Genomic DNA, 13,161 nt, shown 5'->3' on the forward strand with positions numbered 1-13,161 from the left:
CACAGAAACCATTAAATAATTTTTAGTGCAGTAAATTATAAATTTATAATAGAATAAATTATAAATTTTCCGAAGTAAAAATAGGGATGATGCGACTAAATAGTGCTGTTATATATAGGCTATAACTGTTTTCACAGTTCCAGCATGCTGCCAAACTTGGCAACTCATTATGTGATGCATGTATATTATATTGTAAACTGACATCACATTGTGTTCCATTTCAGTTCAAGTACCAAGCCAGGTCTGAGTCGTAGACAAATCACTCATAGAACAACGATGAGCTGGGTTAACGCAGCCTTTCTGATATCGACCAAAGTTATCCTCCCCGTAAACTTTTCCTTTCTCATCGCCGCATGGAATACTGGAGGGATTATAACTGCAATTTTCGTTATGGCTTCTGAAGGAATCGTGATGAAATGGTAGCGTAAGTTTATCATTTCTTTGAATTAAAAAAGCACTGCAATTTGTCGCCCCGCTAGTAGAGCACTCGTTTCCGCGAACATTTACGAACTCAGCATTCATGCATTTACCACCAGTAAAAGTTATAATGTCGACTTGAGTTTTTAAGCCTTCGATATAATCAGTTCTGTTGAGACCATCAACGTCATATCGACAAGTCATTCGCCATTTTGAAGAGTCGTTCTGTATGGAGTGCATTCTAGCCTTCGACAGGCGGTAAAATTCCCAGTTTGGGTTTTCGGAATTTTTAGGATCGTTCCTGAAAAAAGATTTCCGAAATCCACTTTTTTTTCCAAATTTATAGGACTGGATGAGTGTCCAAGATACTGTAATATTATCTGCTGACTTAGCGAAATTGCAAAATACTGGAAAGGGTTGATTCTCGTCATCCACGATTGTGTAATGCCCCGAGACTGGTGGGTCATAGCTACTACTAACGTATCCACGGCATGACTTGATTGGCTGGTCACAGCGCCTTCCGTGATAGCCTGGGGCACAGTCACATGTGAAACGTGGCGAATGCAGGATGTCAAAAGGATAACTTGGTTTACACACTCCAGCGTTGAGACAAGGTTGTGAGGTCAGACAACAGTTTGTGTCTTGAAGGCAGTCCTTCTGTGCACCGTTCTAAATTAAGAATTTCAAACGCATTATAATCTCGCACGAAAACCTATTGTTACCCAAAAAATTCTGGAAATTTGCGTCCTATTTTTTGCGCTATAATTTTGCCCTCACTCTACATACTTCTCCAGTGGATTGAAATATTGCAATCATAGATAATTACTGTTATACAAAACATATATTAATGAAACCACACCTCACAAGCAAGTTGTTGATTTCTTTTGAAGGCGAAATAGCTACATTCTTCCATGTTGTCTTCCATCTTGAGGGACACGTTATGAGACAAACACAAACTACAAGTCTTATCTTCGTCACACATCCGGAACGCCTGACATGTGCAATTTTTCAGACACTTTGCCAGACAATTTCCAATTGTCGTCTCTGATGTATTTTGAAAACTACAGTTATAAGGAATTTTGTGTTGAATCAAGGTCACCCTGTAAAAAGCTTCATTCTGTACGATGTTCAACATTATCACTACGAAACTGATCAACGATCTAAAGACATTAATAATGTTATTGAAATTTTTTTAGGTAATCTTTCGAATTTTCCGCATGGCATTGCTTCACATGTATGACTTGCTGAAATAACTCATCATCGATCTTTTAAACGTTTATACCCACGAAAACATTTGCTTTCCAATTGCGGTCAACATCTCGTGGATTTATATGTTCAATGCCTATTCATACATGTAATTTAACTAGGATAATTCATCGAGCGACAAGAGATGTTGAGGACGATTAACAAAATCTATTCAATATTACCTGATTTCGTTCAGCATCCTCCGAGAAATTGTAGAGAAATTCTGACTTTCTTCGTGACTTCGCTTGGGGAACCGTACTCCCTACCTGATGTGTGATATATTTCAAAATAAGTAAATTTGGAATTATTCCATGACCTTCATAAATATAAATTAGGAATTTACTGCTATAAAAAGTTGTTGGAATTTTTCCACCCACAATCTCCCTAAGACATTGCCGCAACGAAAAAAAAGAGATAATTTTGTGAAAATGGCGGTTTTATGTTCATTTCTTAGATTATACTCCGCTAAATAATCCGTTAAACCCAATAATTATGTTATTCCGAACAGCTTGTTGAAATTAAATGTTTTTTCAGAGACGCTCTTCCATTAAACTGTCAGGAATAACATATTGCGATTTAACTTTTCCACAGCAAGAGATCGAGGGCAACAATTTGTAGCTTTCTTATGACAACGTTCTCGTGTCGACGACGCGTCCTAACCACAAGAAATTTCAGAATAATTTGAATTGTAAAATAAAAATTATATCCATGAATTATGTCGATGACAAATCATATTATATACGATCATTTACGTTTCATCTTAACTTTAAACATCTTCAGGCAAAGTGGAGAAAATTACAAATAAAGATAGTCAAGGATGACTGCGGGTCGTGTATCTTAATTTCTAGTAATTTCGTATGAGTCAAAGCAAGAAGGCAAGATTTTGAAGTCGTCGTTGACATTGTGAAAACTCAATATGGAAAAATGTAATCTGATCGCAGGTATAAGAAACGATGATGATAGAGAGTGACTATGACTGATTGAATTTCAGGCTGAATAATTGTAATTTTCATCAATCATCGCAATGCTGCAGATGTTCCTAGAAACTTTGAGTAAGAATATCATAAAACATGGAATCCTTTCGGAGGAAGGTTGCAAATTATTTAGAACTCTGCCGCACTTTCAGAGGATTTTCAGATTTTGTCGTAAAATTTACATTGCAAAAATATACAAGAAATGAAATCTGATCGTACATAACAACGATGGAGACATGCTGTGGAAAATAACTATGATTGATTGATTGACTTACAGACTTAGTAATTGCAATTTTCATCAATCATCATAATACTGCAGATGTTCTTGGAAACTTTACGTAAGGCATCACAAAACATCAGATTCTCTCGACTATTGCAGTGTGTACATGTGTCTATTTGATAAGAAAAGCCAAATATTATAATTCATACATAACTGTGTGGTTAAATTTGTGTCTGAATCCATCATCATGAATACGCGTTTTGGAAAAGTGAGTTAAAGAGTACCTCGTTTTCAATATTGTACAAGTGTTTTTTCGATTGTCGTAGGAGCGGGCAATTATAAACTATAGGAATTAACCCCCGTTCGATGGTACATTTTCAAACATATTTCATTTAAATACGTGAAAAAGTGCGTGAATATCTTTACATTGAATGACATTCGGTGTACAAATCAATAAATGTACATATATTCCGCTTTACGTGAACATACTGTGCAGTTTTTCATTTCTATGGACCTTTTGCTAACTACGTCACAACATTATCGCTTTAAATTTCAAACACCTTAAGAAATGGATTTCAAGTTTTACTCTCACAAGCCACGTGCAAAGATGCAAAACATCCTTCTACAACACATGCATGAAAAGAATTTTTCATTTTGAGAAATAAGTATGGAAATACGACATAATACGACATACGCCAGAATGAGGCTCGTGGTCTTGGCCCCTCCGCCTCGTTTTCGTGTTATGGCTTATTTCCGCATTTATTGGTCAAAATAAAAAATCTCTTTTATGCATGTGTTGAAAAAGGATGTTTTGCATCTTTGAACGTGCCTCGTCAGAGAAAAACTTGAAATCCATTTCGTTAAAGGTTGGTTATAAATTTAAAACGTTCTGACGTTAAAGTCTTGTGACGTAATTACTGAAAAGGTCTACTCAGTTCGGCTCCATTCTGAAATATTTTTTCGGATGGGGGGAGGTGATTGCCTCTAGTCACTTGCTGAGCATGCGCAGCAAGCGATGAGCAGTGACGAATCGCTTACGTCGAGAAAGTATTCTCTTCAGACCAATTTGTCATCATCTGTAAGATTTCAGAAACCGAGACTCCCTGACTCAACGCTTCATAAGTAGAAGCTCCTAGAGTGGAAAATATCTGTGTTTATCCCTGCCAACTGCAACAAATTTTTAATCCATCCGGCCAAGGTCGATAATGTAACAGATTTATGAGGAGAAATGTACGACGATTTTCATAACATTTTAAACATGTCAAACTTGACACAAATCTTTCTTAGTGTCAAATTTCGCATGAAAGCTAGATTTTAGGGATTCGATCTCCTGGTTTAGATGTCTTTGACAATCCCGGTTAGTTAAAGGATACACCCCCCGGATAAAAAGTTCTAAACCGTAGGTCTTTAATTCTTAACAACATCCCAAGATCTGTCTGGGCTGTAAGAACAAGTAACCTCCAAGTATGAGAATACTTCGGTTAAGAAGGTCTCAAATGAAAGATACCTTCAAGCAATTTAGATAGTAACGGATGAGCCCCGATTTTATTCGATTCGGGTAAAACTGCCAACAAAACTGTTCTTTAGACATAAAGGTCCTATACCCCCTCCTTAAACTGATCTTTGAGAATTTCCAAGATCATATTTAAAGACACTGACCCGGGATTGATTTTCCGCGGAGCTCACCAGCTAACCCGCTTATTCCAGGCTGAGGCATAGGCACTGGTGGTATTTCTTCTCCATGCCGCAAGCAGAATTTGTCTAGTTTCCTCTGAAATGTCTTGTGCCAGTTCTCGTAACATATGTATTCCCTCTATTTTGAAATGCTCTTACATAACATGCATACTGATTTAATGGTTTCAGATTTATAACTGAGGGATTTCCCTCATCTTTTTAGGGGACTACAAACATAGCACTTATAAATCCATTGATTGTAGGAGACTGACCCATTACCGGGTGAACTGCTTCTTTTGCTAACAGCTTCTGCACCTCCTAGTCTAACACACTCTCTTGGGTTAGGGTTAGAGGTGAAAATTTTGGTTAAAATTCTATGGATAGGTCCTCTTGCCCACATAGGCAAAAAGTGGATAAAGCACCCTGTTTGAGGGAATTTTTGCGTTACCTGATATTGAATAGAATCTAAAAACATACCTTGGGGTAAATCAATGGGACGTGAGTTCGCCACTAGTTGGATTTGGGGAAGTGATTCTGGAATCGCTGATTTGGGTATGAGAACCGTGGATTTGGATATTGGATTCGTAGAGCCAGTCCTCGACTGCGGGTTGCATATTGCATAGACCCTCTTTGGTTGGATGCCCGGAATTGGTTGACCAACTCAGTGGCCCCCACGAGATCTTGCGAATTCTTTGCAGGCCCCCCACGGAAAAGGGCTTCCCAACTCTCGATGATTTCCTAATTGTCAATATGAATTGGCATTTGAGTAATTTCTACATACTTATTTATTTGAGTAACTCAGAGTCACAGAGTACATTTTGAGCTTGTTTCCAAGAATTTGAGTGCTAATTGCTCTGGATTTTTTGGAGTGACATATAGTTAACAAGACCTAGAAACGAAGTAATTACTCCGGCGTGAGCGACGGAGTTGAAAATTCGCCCCGGTTTTTTTTTGTTTTTGTTTTTGTTTTTGTTTTTTGTTTTTTTGTTTTTTTTCGTCGTCGCAAGTCTGTAATGGCGCGAAATATACTAGTATTTAAAATGTGTATGTGACCGTATTTATTACCATTTGCGTTCAAGCTTGCGGCGTGCGATTTTAAAACGTACGTTTCACGTTTCAAAACGTACGTTTGCCGTTTCAAAACGTACGTTTTGTTACGCCCCCTGTCATGTTTAGACAATGAAATTGACATGTTTTTGAAGTTCAAACGAACTTAGCTAATATCCAAAAATAGGTTTATTGCATTTGTAACGTTTGTGGAAGCGTTTTATTAGAATTACAAATGGAACCTTATTCTGTGAGAGAAGTATATATATAAAAGTACCTATATAGACGCAATTTTCTTTTTTCAAATAGCTGCATTCAGTATTTTAAAACCGTATTTACAAATAACCCAAACGTAAAAGGGGGCGTGACAAAACGTACGTTTTGAAACGGCAAACGTACGTTTTGAAACGTGAAACGTACGTTTTAAAATCGCACGCCGCAAGCTTGAACGCAAATGGTAATATCTAAGTCCCAGTCTTATCTCCCAAGAGTTGTGGTAAACAGCTTTGGCCAATTTTCCAATGCGCGATTCGATTTCGCTCGCATGATAGGGGAATTCCTCCAAGAGGAACAAATAAACCGTTCTTTTCATGCTGTTCGATTAGGTTTAGATTGAATTGGGGTAAGAATATATTTAATACATGTAGACCCGATCCTATTTTAATAATATCGCTGCTATTTCGCCGTTTAACAAGATGATGTGGTCGTGTATGGGCGCGTTGACACGTCGCGTAGTTTGCACAGGATCGAAGATTTAATACAACTATATAAGTGCAAATTCCAAAGGCAAAGTGTAAGACGAAGCGAATGTATCATGCGGTTTATTTACATTTTTGAACAATTGAACTTCTATACTGCGATGTGCTTCTGAATTTCGCGATCGAACATTTAGGTTCGCAAGGCATCTAAATGCGAATATGTATGCGAAACAATACGCGAACTGTATTGTTTATGTTCAGAAGCTCTACAGGGTGTCCCAAAAAAATGTCCCCTCTATTGAAATCAAGCCTTTGTTCGAATCTGATTGCCTTAATATTATGATAAACCCAATTGAAAGCAAGACGCTTTATTTGAATGCCTCAACCTAATAAATATGCTATTTACACACTACTGCGTTGATCATGCATTCAAATTCCAACAAAAGCTTCATTTCAATAGCGGGGACTTTTTTTTGGGACACCCTGTATATTGAAGACTGGCACATGCGCCGGAGTTAACGCCAGAACGGCGTCTTGTTAATGAATATGCTGCTGTGTATAAACTTTTCGGAAGACGGAAAATTATGTTCATAGGATCATAACTGGAAGATTAAAGGCCCGTTTACACTTGCAATTTTTGCTGCGATTTTCTTCTTTTGATAGATGTGAACGATTGAATTAGTTACTGATATTTCAATAGGAGCTCGTACACATCAGAGCATTCGTGATCTATAACTCGTTCACATATATCAAAAGAGGAAAATCGCGCATAAAATCGCAGCAAAAGTGCAAACGGGCCTATAGACAAAAAAAGAAGAAAGCCATCACTATAGGGTACGTTTTTACGTAAATATTAATACGATAAAGTCATTTGAACGGTGATTTTACATCTAGCTTGGAATGGATGTCTTCCATCGCATACTGTCATGATATAAGACTCGCATGTCAATCTTCCTGGGAAATTAAAGGTAGAGACTTCAGTCACACAGAAATTAAAGGTAGAGCCTTCAACAGCTGTCGGACTGTCCACAACATTAAGTTCGGGAAATACCGTAGCTCCGAATGTCTTCATATTATCATCGCTACATTTCTTTAAGAACTCAAGTGCTTTGGTGAATAATTTTTGAATGATAACGCTCAACAGGCTGCCTGTTTAGGAGAAATACCATGATTAAGGCCTGATTCACACCCGGTCCTAAGAATTGGGGACCCATGCAGTGTATTATTTTCGGATAGAAAAAGAAATTTACGTACCAGTGACCAAAGACAAAGGGAATCCCAGATTCTTATACGACAAGTGTGAACCAGTCTTTAGTCTGAGGTCACTGGTGCGCAAAATCCTTTGTCTGTTGGAAAACAATACAAATGATTCCAAGTCTGAACTATAGGCCTAAAATGCGATTTGAATTGACTGAAGGTGTTGTAGAAGACGCAAGTGAAACGAAGGACGACTGCAACAAAATATACTACGGACGTGGTAGACAATTAAATGAAAATAGTTCTCGGCGACTCTCGCGTCAGTTTAGACGATTGTATGTGGACGTTTCTAAGGCGTGGCTTTAACGTTCTGTTAAAAAGTGTTTCGTATATTTCGTCATTCATTTTCGTCGGTTTAGAACCGTGATTTTGGTCAGCTTTCTCAGTGTAAGGTACCTAATATGCTCTGGTATACACTTCCTTATCGTAAAAATATTCTTTCTCGAGAACACACCGTTGGGCATCTCCACTTATCCTCAATTTTTCAGTAGTTAAAGATCAATAAAATTTATGATGTTTTTGACATGAACAAACATGACTTCTCTTCATGAGTGTTTTTACTTGAGTTTACTCAGTATAATGTGTCATCGCTTTACACATTAATTTGAATGCTGTTAACACTGGATTTTTTGCAGTGATATAGTCAACAAGTCTTTAAAGCCACTTTTTTCCTTCTGAAGCAGAAGTTCTAAACGGCGATCCCTAGATAGGGGCGGATCTAGGGTAAGTCTAGTCAGTCGCGCGACTTACGTGCTTTTCGCAGCTAAGTGACAAATATTCAATTTTGTCTTTAAATTTTAGCAATTAACTTCCCTCAGAATTGTAATGAGAAATTCATACCATGGCCCAGTTTGAAGAGTTCAGTCTTAGGAAAACAATATTCCTTTATCTGAGAGCAACGGTAAATCGCAAAAAACTCGCAGAATCAGGTGGCTCACCACTGAGCTATATAATAATTCCTGGAGGAATTGCTAGCTATCTTTAAAAGGGGGAATCGGGGAATGGGGGAATCGGGGAAAGGGGAATTGTGGAATCGGGGAATGGGGGAATCGGGGAATGGGGGAATCAGGGAATCGGGGAATGGGGGAATCGGGGAATGGGGGAATCGGGGAATCGGGGAATCAGAGAATCGGGAAATCGGGGAATGCAGGAATCAGGGAATGGGGGAATCGGGGAATGGGGGAATCGGTTAATTAATGGAGGAACACAGGAGCAGAAGAACTGAGGAATGGAGGAACTGGGGAGTGGAAGGAATGGGAATGAGAGGAATGGAGGAACAGGGGAGTGGGAAAACTGGGTAACGGGGGAATGCAGGGCAGGGGGATGGAGGAACTGGGGAGCAGGGTAGATGGGGAGCGATGGATAGAAACAGGAGAACAGAGGAATAAGAGAATGGGGGAACAAGGGATGGGGAGTGGGGAGAAAAGGAGAATTCTTCTGTGGCTCTGTTCTCCAGTTCTCCTGCTACCAAGCTCCCCCATTTTCCTGTTCTCCTACTCCCCAGTTCTTCCAAAGTAACACACAAAGGTAACAAAACTGTAAATACTACAATTTATATTATTTATTTGGATCTTACACAATCATACATGTGTATAATGTATTGTATAAAACGTATTAGGAAGCAAAATGAAAATTATATACACAGAACAGCTAGTTTCTTGAGCAAAGTTATTCCCATATAACATATTTTCTGTTGCATTTTTCACTATATTTTGAATAGATATCACTATTCAATTGAAAATTTGCATGCCAACTAAATGAACACACTAGCTTATTGTCTCCACATGATTTTAAAAGCCACACAACAATATCATTATGCTATTTATAGTTCTAAATTTTACTGAAAGGGATGTATATTTTGATTTTTCACTTGGGTAATATCTATATAATACATTGTACACATGTATAATTGTGATCAGATCCAAATGAAATTGTAGTATTTCCAGTTTTGTTACTTTTGTGTGTTACTTTGGAGGAACTTGGGAGTAGGAGAACAGGGGAATGGGGGAGCTGGGTAGCATGCATGTTGGCTGGGTAGCAGGAGAACTGGCAGGGGCGCCGGAATATCGATAATAACGGGGGCAGATATTCATATATTCGTGTTCGCAGATCGTAAAAACAATCGATTTCAAAAGAAGTTAATAATGCAGAACACGAATATATGAATATCTGCCCCCGTTATTATCCATATTCCGGCGCCCCTGAGAACTGGGGAACAGAGCCACAGATGAATTCTCGTTTCTCTCCACTCCCCATCCCAGGTTCCACCATTCTCTTGTTTCTCCGTTCCCCCATTCTCATGTTCCGCCGGTTGCCTGTTGCCTCTTCTCCCGCTGTCACGCGAAATTTATGACTTGCGAAATATATGAGTGTCGCAGTTCTGGGCATGCGCAAATGCGCCCATAAATTGCATTCTGTTCATAAATTTCGCAACTTGTTATACTGTTCAACACGTATTCTCTGACTTGTCTCAAAGGAAGATTTTTCGAAGTTTTTTTGTTTCCTAAATGGCTGCAAATTCAACAACTGAATCAGCTTGCTGTTCTGGCGTTAAAGCGAAGAAACCTGACTCGGTAATCTGTAAATATAAGGTATGTCATTGTCGTGCAAACTCTGTTTAGTTCGAATTCAAATGTTCGATGACTTCGATCTGAAACCGATATTCGGACTGTTGTTTTAGTGTAATGATGAAATTATTGTGATCATACTGATCATAACCAAGATATTATTGTTATTGATATTTATTAATTTGTCGTTGTTTTGGCCATGTATTAACACTATAATTTGAATGTCTTAGGCTTAAGTGGAAGAAGTGCTGCACTTCCTAAAATCAGGATGCCAGGAACCTACTCATTTTGCCACTCTTGACAAAGTCGCAAGGAAAAAATATACACACGCTGTCTCGATTCTCGAGAAACTTTAAATATGAAGGTATTATTATTATTATTTAATAACTTCGGATTGAGGCATCGCATCATAATAATATGTGATATGATCTTATAAATTTTATTATTGTTACTTGTTTTATAGCTCTTATTATTTATTAGGCTTTTATTTTACTTGTTTTATAGCTCTTATTATTCATTTAGCTTATATATTTACCCTTTATGTACACATTCAATAGTGAATCTGAAAACTTACACACATGTCTACTAACTACTGTTTGGAATTTTTGTTGCAGTGCTGTTGGGAGAAATACAGGTGTGTGCAAAATTTGCAAGAAAGATGATGGCAAGACTGGCTTGGGTGTGACCGGTGCTATCAATTCTTTTACGCCAGTTGCAGAAGTGTGGACTTCGCAACAGCACTCTCAGGAAAATTTTATTGCTAATGTGCAGCTACGGTGAAGTGATGCAAGGTGCAGATGTAAAAATATGTAAATAAGACATAAATTCCAATGATGTAAATAATTTTGGTAGAACTGTTAAAATTATCTTGTCAGAAATTAAATGAAGCAATGTACCATTATACTTGAATTTTTGTGGTAGTATGATACCAACTATATTGCAATTGCTATCTGAATCCTTACATTCATTATTGTGATATCCTAGCCAAACAAATAATCTAACCACTCTATTACTCAACCACTTAATTTCCCAACTGCATGACATTAGTACCTCACTGTAGTACCCATATCATGAAATAAATACCATTCTGGTACTCATTGGGTAATTATATACAAGTAGATGAGTACCAGAGTGGTGGGGTACTAGAGTCAATTTGGCAAAGAAGTGGTTAAGTTTTTATAGAGTATTCCGCATGATCATGGTAAAATCTTGACAAATCTTGCATGATTTAATAAGGTTTTAGAAAGATCTTGGCAGGATCTTGTGTAAGGTCTTGCTAGAAATTGACAAGTCAAAGTCAAGTTCTTGACACGATTGTGATTTGTGAACCTTGGACTGGGTTAATATCGTATAAAACATGCCGTTTATACTTTTTCAAATTCGATAATCTATAGTATTTTAGCGATTTAAATAGCCTTCAATGATGTTTTATCTGTCCTAGTAAATCTTTGCTTTACACTTATTCCGAAACTTACTAAAATATTGATCAAAATTAGCCAAAACCAACTAAGTCGCACTCGGCCGCCGAAATCATAGATTTCGCAACGTCATGTTTTTCGCTCGAGTAAGCCGCGAAATTCGTGACTCGTCACGCGTGGTCATGTATTTCGCAATGGTCATAAATTTCGCTTGACACCGCTCCCCATTTCGCCTGCTCCCCTACTTCCCAGTTCCTCTATCCCCTTGCTTTCCATTCCCCCGTTACCTATTTCTCCCACTCCGCAGTTCCTCCATTCCTCTGTTCCCCATTCCTCCCACTCCCCAGTTCCTCCATTCCCCAGTTTCCCCGCTCCCGAGTTCCTCCATTACCCGATTCCCCCATTCCTTGATTCCCCTGTTCCCCGATTCCCCTCATTCTCCGATTCCCCCTTTCCCCGATTCCCCCATTCCCCGATTCCCCTATTCCCCCATTCCCCGATTCCCGATTCCCCGATTCCCCCATTCCCCGATTCCCCGCTCCTCCTTTTAAAGATAGCTGGACTTGCTCGCCATCACTGGATTACGACGGCTATCTTTAAAAGGGGGAACGGGGAATGGGGGAATCAGGGAATCGGGGAATCGGGGAATGGGGGAATCGGGGAATCGGGGAATGGGGGAATCGGGGAATCGGGGAATGGGGGAATCGGGGAATCGGGGAATCGAGGAATCGGGGAATGGGGAAATCGCGATATAAAAATGTGATATTTCATTATTATTATTAAATACGACAAATATTAAATACGACGAGCATCGTACGACGAGTCTCTAACTTCTTTTACAACAACTTCCCGGCGATTGTTATATTTGCCGAGATATACAACGCCAAACGTCCCGCTTCCAAGCTTCTTACACTTCCAATCAAGACTGCAAGGCCGTCAATTTTATTTTTTTCTTTCTTTTTGCTAAGCTGTTGTATTTTAAAGCTTCCTGCCATTTTGGCTAGGAAAACGTGTGCTCTATTTTATGTCAATCATGCATGCAAACACCTTTAGCCAATCGGAAGCTTTCAAATTTATTCTAAATATTTGGAAGACCTTCAGTTCTTGAAACATTAATTAAGAATAAGCCATGGAACGGGAAAGCAAACAAGTCGTATTAAAGGCTATGTAGCCTAGGCTTGGAACCACCCTATTGATGGTGTTACAAAAGGCCACATGGTACAATTTAACTGTGCAAAGAACTATCTTGCAGTGTGTAAACGCCATCAATGTCTACTCAAATCAAAGTTCGCCAGTTCAATTCTAGTTTACAAGAAGATTGAGCTTTATTCAAACGGCTTTTTATCCCCTCTGAGAGCCGCTTTTCAGGCTATTCCGACCCTTTATCGCGTTTTTTATCTCAATGAATCGCATTTTCCCTTTATCTCATTTTCAGTTTCCCCGATTCTTCCATTCCCCGATTCCCCCATTCCCCGATTCCCCCATTCCCCGATTCCCCGATTCCCCCATTCCCCCATTCCCCGTTCCCCCTTTTAAAGATAGCCGGATTACGACCACTCAGTGATTACGACAACTTCGGCAAACGTCGGATATACGAAAGATGACGAACGGTATGTTCGAACCTTCTTCCGGAAAACGTCGTAA

Source organism: Dendronephthya gigantea, unplaced genomic scaffold, assembly GCF_004324835.1.
Source record: "Dendronephthya gigantea isolate DGI-Jeju-01 unplaced genomic scaffold, DenGig_1.0 000100F, whole genome shotgun sequence".
NCBI lineage: Eukaryota > Metazoa > Cnidaria > Anthozoa > Malacalcyonacea > Nephtheidae > Dendronephthya > Dendronephthya gigantea.